Source organism: Pseudophryne corroboree, chromosome 10 (genome assembly GCF_028390025.1).
Source record: "Pseudophryne corroboree isolate aPseCor3 chromosome 10, aPseCor3.hap2, whole genome shotgun sequence".
NCBI lineage: Eukaryota > Metazoa > Chordata > Amphibia > Anura > Myobatrachidae > Pseudophryne > Pseudophryne corroboree.
Window position 1 is genome coordinate 300,217,339 of NC_086453.1, and position 8,152 is coordinate 300,225,490.

Genomic DNA, 8,152 nt, shown 5'->3' on the forward strand with positions numbered 1-8,152 from the left:
AGCTGGGTGTTGTTCAGTGAGCTCTCCTGAGCTTGCTATAAGAAAGTATTTTGTTAGGTTTTTTATTTTCAGGGAGATCTGCTGGCAACAGGCTCCCTGCATCGTGGGACAGAGGGGAGAGAAGCAGCCCTACTCTCTGCAGATAGGTCCTGCTTCTTAGGCTACTGGACACCATTAGCTCCAGAGGGATCGTACACAGGATCTCACCCTCGTCATCCGATCCCAGAGCAGCGCCGGAAGATAGAAGCCGGGTGAGCATAAGAAGCAAGAAGACTTCGAAATCGGCGGCAGAAGACACTCCAGTCTTCACTGAGGTAGCTCACAGCACTGCAGCTGTGCGCCATTGCTCCCACCCCCCCCCACATACTCCGGTCACTGTAAGGGTGCAGGGCGCAGGGGGGGGCGCCCTGGGCAGCAATTAGGACCTCTTGGCAAAAGTTTTGCATATATACAGTTGGGCACTGTATATATGTATGAGCCCCCGCCAAAATATTGTACATTAAAGTGGGACAGAAGCCCGCCGCTGAGGGGGCGGTGTTTCTTCCTCAGCACTCACCAGCGCCATTGTTTCTCCACAGCTCCGCTGAGAGGAAGCTCCCCAGGCTCTCCCCTGCAGATACACGGTAGAAGAGGGTAAAGAGAGATGGGGGGCACATAATTAGGCGCAAAAATCATAACAGCGGCTACTGGGTTAACATTAAGTTAGTGTTATTCCTGGGTTATATAGCGCTGGGGTGTGTGCTGGCATACTCTGTCTCTTCAAATGGCCTTGTGGGGGAACGGTCTTCAAAAAGAGCATTCCCTGTGTGTGTGGTGTGTCGGTACGCTTGTGTCGACATGTTTGACGAGGAAGGCTATGTGGAAACAGAGCGGGAGCAAATGAATGTGGTGTCTCCGCCGACGGCGCCGACACCTGATTGGATGGATATGTGGAAGGTTTTAAATGATAATGTTAATTCCTTGCATAAAAGGTTGGATAAAGCTGAAGCCTTAGGACAGTCAGGGTCTCAGCCCATGCCGGATCCTATGTCACAGAGGCCGTCAGGGTCTCAGAAGCGCCCACTATCCCAAATTGTTGACACAAATACCGACATAGATTCTGACTCCAGTGTCGATTACGATGATGCAAAGTTACAGCCTAAATTGGCTCAATCCATCCGTTATATGATTATAGCAATGAAGGATGTGTTGCACATCACAGAGGAAACCCCAGACCCTGACAGGAGGGTTCATATGTATGGGGAGAAAAGGCAGGAGGTGACCTTTCCCCCTTCACATGAGCTAAATGAGTTATGTGAAAAGGCTTGGGAATCTCCAGATAAAAAACTGCAGATTTCCAAACGGATGCTTATGGCGTATCCTTTCCCGCCAACGGACAGGTTACGTTGGGAATCCTCCCCTAGGGTGGACAAAGCTTTAACACGCTTATCCAAGAGGGTAGCCCTGCCGTCACAGGATACGGCCACCCTAAAAGATGCTGCGGATAGAAAGCAAGAGGGTACCCTGAAATCCATTTATACACATTCAGGTACCTTACTAAGGCCGGCAATTGCGTCGGCCTGGGTGTGTAGTGCTGTAGCAGCATGGCCGGATACCTTATCTGAGGAACTTGATACCTTAGACAAGGATACTATATTAATGACCCTGGGGCATATAAAAGACGCTGTCCTATATATGAGAGATGCTCAAAGAGACATTAGTCTACTGGGCTCTAGAATAAATGCTATGTCGATTTCTGCCAGAAGGGTCCTGTGGACTCGGCAATGGACAGGTGATGCCGACTCAAAAAGGCACATGGAGGTTTTACCTTACAAGGGTGAGGAATTGTTTGGGGAGGGTCTCTCGGACCTGGTCTCCACAGCTACTGCTGGAAAGTCAAATTTTTTGCCATATGTTTCCTCACAACCTAAGAAAGCACCGTATTACCAAATGCAGTCCTTTCGATCACAAAAAGGCAAGAAAGTCCGAGGTGTGTCCTTTCTTGCCAGAGGCAGGGGCAGAGGAAGGAAGCTGCACAACGCAGCTAGTTCCCAGGAACAGAAGTCCTCCCCGGCTTCCACTAAATCCACCTGGGGCTCCGCAGGCGGAGCTAGGCCCGGTGGGGGCGCATCTCCGAAATTTCAGCCACAAGTGGGTTCACTCCCAGTTGGATCCCTGGGCAATAGAGATTGTGTCTCAGGGATACAAGCTGGAATTCGAAGAGATGCCCCCTCACCGATACCTCAAATCGGCCCTGCCAGCTTCCCCTTTAGAGAGGGAAATAGTGTTAACTGCAATTCACAAATTGTATCTTCAACAGGTGGTGGTCAAGGTTCCCCTCCTTCAACAAGGAAAGGGTTATTATTCGACCATGTTTGTGGTACCGAAACCGGACGGTTCGGTCAGACCCATATTGAATTTAAAATCCCTGAACATATACCTGAAAAGGTTCAAGTTCAAGATGGAATCGCTCAGAACGGTCATCGCAAGCCTGGAAGGGGGGGATTTTATGGTGTCTCTGGACATAAAGGATGCATACCTTCATGTCCCCATTTATCCACCTCATCAGGCGTACCTCAGATTTGTGGTACAGGATTGTCATTACCAATTTCAGACGTTGCCGTTTGGTCTCTCCACGGCACCGAGAATATTTACCAAGGTAATGGTGGAAATGATGGTACTCCTGCGGAAGCAAGGGGTCACAATTATCCCATACATGGACGATCATCTCATAAAGGCGAGGTCCAGAGAGCAGTTGCTGATCAGCGTAGCACGGTCTCTGGAAGTGTTAAGACAACACGGCTGGATTCTAAATATTCCAAAGTCGCAGTTGATTCCTACGACTCGTCTGCCCTTCCTGGGCATGATTCTGGACACAGACCAGAAGAGGGTTTATCTCCCGATGGAGAAGGCTCAGGAACTCATGACACTGGTCAGAAACCTATTAAAACCAAAACAGGTGTCGGTGCATCACTGCACACGAGTCCTGGGAAAGATGGTGGCATCATACGAGGCCATTCCCTTCGGCAGGTTCCATGCGAGGACCTTTCAATGGGATCTACTGGACAAATGGTCCGGATCACATCTTCAGATGCATCGGCTAATCACCCTATCCCCCAGGGCCAGGGTGTCTCTCCTGTGGTGGCTGCAGAGTGCTCACCTTCTCGAGGGTCGCAGATTCGGCATTCAGGACTGGGTCCTGGTGACCACGGATGCAAGCCTCCGAGGGTGGGGGGCAATCACACAGGGAAGAAATTTCCAAGGTCTGTGGTCAAGTCAGGAGACTTGCCTTCACATCAACATCCTGGAACTAAGGGCCATATACAACGCCCTACGTCAAGCGGAGTCCCTACTTTGCGACCATCTGGTTCTGATTCAGTTAGACAACATCACCGCAGTGGCTCATGTAAACCGCCAAGGCGGCACAAGGAGCAGGGTGGCGATGGTAGAAGCCACCAGAATTCTTCGCTGGGCGGAGAATCACGTAAGCGCACTGTCAGCAGTGTTCATTCCGGGAGTGGACAACTGGGAAGCAGACTTCCTCAGCAGGCACGACCTCCACCCGGGAGAGTGGGGACTTCATCAAGAAGTCTTTACGCGGGTTGCAAGTCGGTGGGAACTGCCACAGGTGGACATGATGGCATCCCGCCCCAACAAAAAGCTACAGAGGTATTGCGCCAGGTCAAGAGACCCTCAGGCGATTGCTGTGGACGCACTGGTGACGCCGTGGGTGTTCCAGTCGGTCTATGTATTTCCTCCTCATCCTCTCATACCCAAGGTGCTGAGAAAAAGAGGATTGAGAACAATACTCATTGTTCCGGATTGGCCAAGAAGGACTTGGTATCCAGATCTGCAAGAAATGCTCACAGAGGACCCGTGGCCTCTGCCTCTAAGACAGGACTTGTTACAACAGGGGCCCTGTCTGTTCCAAGACTTACCGCGGCTGCGTTTGACGGCATGGCGGTTGAACACCGGATCCTAGCAGAAAAAGGCATTCCGGATGAGATCATTCCTACGCTGATAAAGGCTAGGAAGGACGTGACGGCTCAACATTATCACCGTATATGGCGAAAATATGTTGCTTGGTGTGAGGCCAGGAATGTCCCTACGGAGGAATTCCAGCTGGGCCGTTTCCTTCACTTCCTACAGTCAAGGGTGAATTTGGGCTTAAAATTGGGTTCCATTAAGGTCCAGTTTCGGCCCTATCCATTTTCTTTCAAAAAGAACTGGCTTCTCTACCTGAAGTTCAGACGTTTGTAAAGGGAGTGCTGCATATTCAGCCCCCTTTTGTGCCCCCAGTGGCACCTTGGGATCTTAACGTGGTGTTGAGTTTCCTGAAATCACACTGGTTTGAACCACTCAAAACGGTGGAATTGAAATATCTCACGTGGAAGGTGGTCATGCTACTAGCCTTGGCTTCGGCTAGGCGTGTGTCAGAATTGGCGGCTTTGTCGCATAAAAGCCCTTATCTGGTTTTCCATGCGGATAGAGCAGAATTGCGAACCCGCCCACAATTTCTGCCGAAAATGGATTCATCCTTTCATATAAACCAACCTATTGTGGTGCCTGTGGCTACTACTGACTTGGAGGATTCCGAGTTACTTGATGTGGTCAGGGCTTTGAAGGTTATGTAGCCAGAACGGCTAAGGTCAGGAAAACAGAATCTTTGTTTATCCTGTATGCTTCCAACAAGCTTGGGGCGCCTGCTTCAAAGCAAACTATTGCTCTCTGGATCTGTAACACGATTCAGCAGGCTCATTCTGCGGCTGGATTGCCGCTGCCTAAATCAGTTAAGGCCCATTCCACAAGGAAGGTGGGCTCTTCTTGAGCGGCTGCCCGAGGGGTCTCGGCATTACAGCTTTGCCGAGCGGCTACTTGGTCAGGTTCAAACACCTTTGCAAAGTTCTACAAGTTTGATACCCTGGCTGAGGAGGACCTTGTGTTTGCTCAATCGGTGCTGCAGAGTCATCCGCACTCTCCCGCCCGTTTGGGTGCTTTGGTATAATCTCCATGGTCCTTACGGAGTCCCCAGCATCCACTAGGACGTTAGAGAAAATAAGATTTTACTTACCGGTAAATCTATTTCTCGTAGTCCGTAGTGGATGCTGGGCGCCCGTCCCAAGTGCGGACTTCTTCTGCAATGCTTGTATATAGTTATTGCTACAATAAGGGCTATGTTATAGTTGCATCAGGGTTGATCTGATGCTCTGTTGTTGTTCATACTGTTAACTGGGTAAGTTTATCACAAGTTATACGGTGTGATTGGTGTGGCTGGTATGAGTCTTACCCTGGATTTCCAAAATCCTTTCCTTGTGCTGTCAGCCATTCCGGGCACAGTTTCTCTAACTGAGGTCTGGAGGAGGGACATAGAGGGAGGAGCCAGAGCACACCAGAATCTAAATTCTTTCTTAAAGTGCCCATGTCTCCTGCGGAGCCCGTCTATTCCCCATGGTCCTTACGGAGTCCCCAGCATCCACTACGGACTACGAGAAATAGATTTACCGGTAAGTAAAATCTTATTTTCTCTTATCAGTAATATATTGCACAACTTCTTTGCTCTCAAATCTAACTCTCTGCACATGTTACAACTGCTCCTCCTGTAGTGCAACCTGGTTTTGCCCAGTTGATTGCTTTTTTCGCTTTACTTACAAACATGAATCAGACCTACAGTGCAATACACTTTGGTAATGAGCATCTCAGGGGGTGATTCAGACCTGATCGCTGTTGTGCGTTCTTGCACATTGGGCGATCAGGTCATAACTGCGCATGCACCGCAATGCGGAGGCGTGTCAGACAACAACAATGGGCATCGCCGGTCAGCGACAGGGTGGTGCGGAAAATCTGACCGCACAGGCGTTCGCAAGGTGATTGACAGGAAGAGGCTGTTTGTGGGTGGTAACTGACCGTTTACTGGGAGTGTCCGGAAAAACACAGGCGAGTCCAAGCGTTTTCAGAGAAGGTGTCTGACGTCGGCTCCGACCCCGATCACCCTCTTCTGATCACACTGTAGGAGTAAGTCCTGGGCTGCGCAGAGACTGCACATGGTGGATTTTTGCAGCTCTGTGTACACATGGGATCGCACACTTACCCTAGGGGCAGCGACTATCTGAACGTAGGACAGCAAAGTTAGCAGCCCAACGATCAGGTCTGAATCACCCCCTTTAGTCCCTTCCCGCTGATCAAACTGTAGACCTGACTGACCTCAGCATGGGTACACATGTTACAGTTTCAGTCATGTCAATCATAATTGCCTTTAATGTGAGTGTGTATTACTGGTGTGCAGTCACCTGTGCATTACAGCTTGTAGTCCACTTATAGTTGAAGGTAGCTCTGTTTTTTTGTTTTCTGCAGATTTACAGTAACATACTGATGTAACGCTTATTACCGCCCTCCATATTTACCTCTGTGTGCTTGAATATAACATAGTTCACCAGTGTGATTTGATATACACATACACTACCTGGGATAATGCCGCCCAAACGACAGAAGGACCCGGCCGGAGTCCCCCCGTCAACTTCTTTAAACCGCACTCTCCCACGCGTGCAAATTAAAAACACCTCTTCTACCGAAAAAACCCATAAGCTATCTGCTTTGAGCTCTCCTTTTGAGCCCTCTCCTACGACTCCAACTATTCAGGGCGGTTTGGGAGATGATGCTCAATCGATCGGATCAATGAAAATAAGAATTTACTCACCGGTAATTCTATTTCTCGTAGTCCGTAGTGAATGCTGGGGACTCAGTAAGGACCATGGGGAATAGACGGGCTCCGCAGGAGACTGGGCACACTATAAGAAAGATTTGGTACTACCTGGTGTGCACTGGCTCTTCCCTCTATGCCCCTCCTCCAGACCTCAGTTAGGATACTGTGCCCAGAAGAGCTGACACTACAAGGAAGGATTTTGAATCCCGGGTAAGACTCATACCAGCCACACCAATCACACCGTATAACTCGTGATATTAAACCCAGTTAACAGTATGAAATATAACTGAGCCTCTCAACAGATGGCTCAACAATAACCCTTTAGTTAGGCAATAACTATATACAAGTATTGCAGACAATCCGCACTTGGGATGGGCGCCCAGCATCCACTACGGACTACGAGAAATAGAATTACCGGTGAGTAAATTCTTTTCTCTATCGTCCTAGTGGATGCTGGGGTTCCTGAAAGGACCATGGGGGAATAGCGGCTCCGCAGGAGACAGGGCACAAAAAGTAAAGCTTTACGATCAGGTGGTGTGTACTGGCTCCTCCCCCTATGACCCTCCTCCAAGCCTCAGTTAGATTTTTGTGCCCGGCCGAGAAGGGTGCAATCTAGGTGGCTCTCCTAAAGAGCTGCTTAGAAAAGTTTAGCTTAGGTTTTTTATTTTACAGTGAGTCCTGCTGGCAACAGGATCACTGCAACGAGGGACTTAGGGGAGAAGAAGTGAACTCACCTGCGTGCAGGATGGATTGGCTTCTTGGCTACTGGACATCAGCTCCAGAGGGACGATCACAGGTACAGCCTGGATGGTCACCGGAGCCTTGCCGCCGGCCCCCTTGCAGATGCTGAAGTAAGAAGAGGTCCAGAATCGGCGGCAGAAGACTCCTCAGTCTTCTAAAGGTAGCGCACAGCACTGCAGCTGTGCGCCATTTTCCTCTCAGCACACTTCACACGGCAGTCACTGAGGGTGCAGGGCGCTGGGAGGGGGGCGCCCTGGGAGGCAAATGAAAACCTATTTTGGCTAAAAATACCTCACATATAGCCTCCGGAGGCTATATGGAGATATTTAACCCCTGCCAGAATCCGTTAAGAGCGGGAGACGAGGCCGCCGAAAAAGGGGCGGGGCCTATCTCCTCAGCACACAGCGCCATTTTCCCTCACAGAAAGGCTGGAGGGAAGGCTCCCAGGCTCTCCCCTGCACTGCACTACAGAAACAGGGTTAAAACAGAGAGGGGGGGCACTAATTTGGCGTTAGAAATATATAATAAAGATGCTATAAGGGAAAACACTTATATAAGGTTGTCCCTATATAATTATAGCGTTTTTGGTGTGTGCTGGCAAACTCTCCCTCTGTCTCTCCAAAGGGCTAGTGGGTCCTGTCCTCTATCAGAGCATTCCCTGTGTGTGTGCTGTGTGTCGGTACGTGTGTGTCGACATGTATGAGGACGATGTTGGTGAGGAGGCGGAGCAAT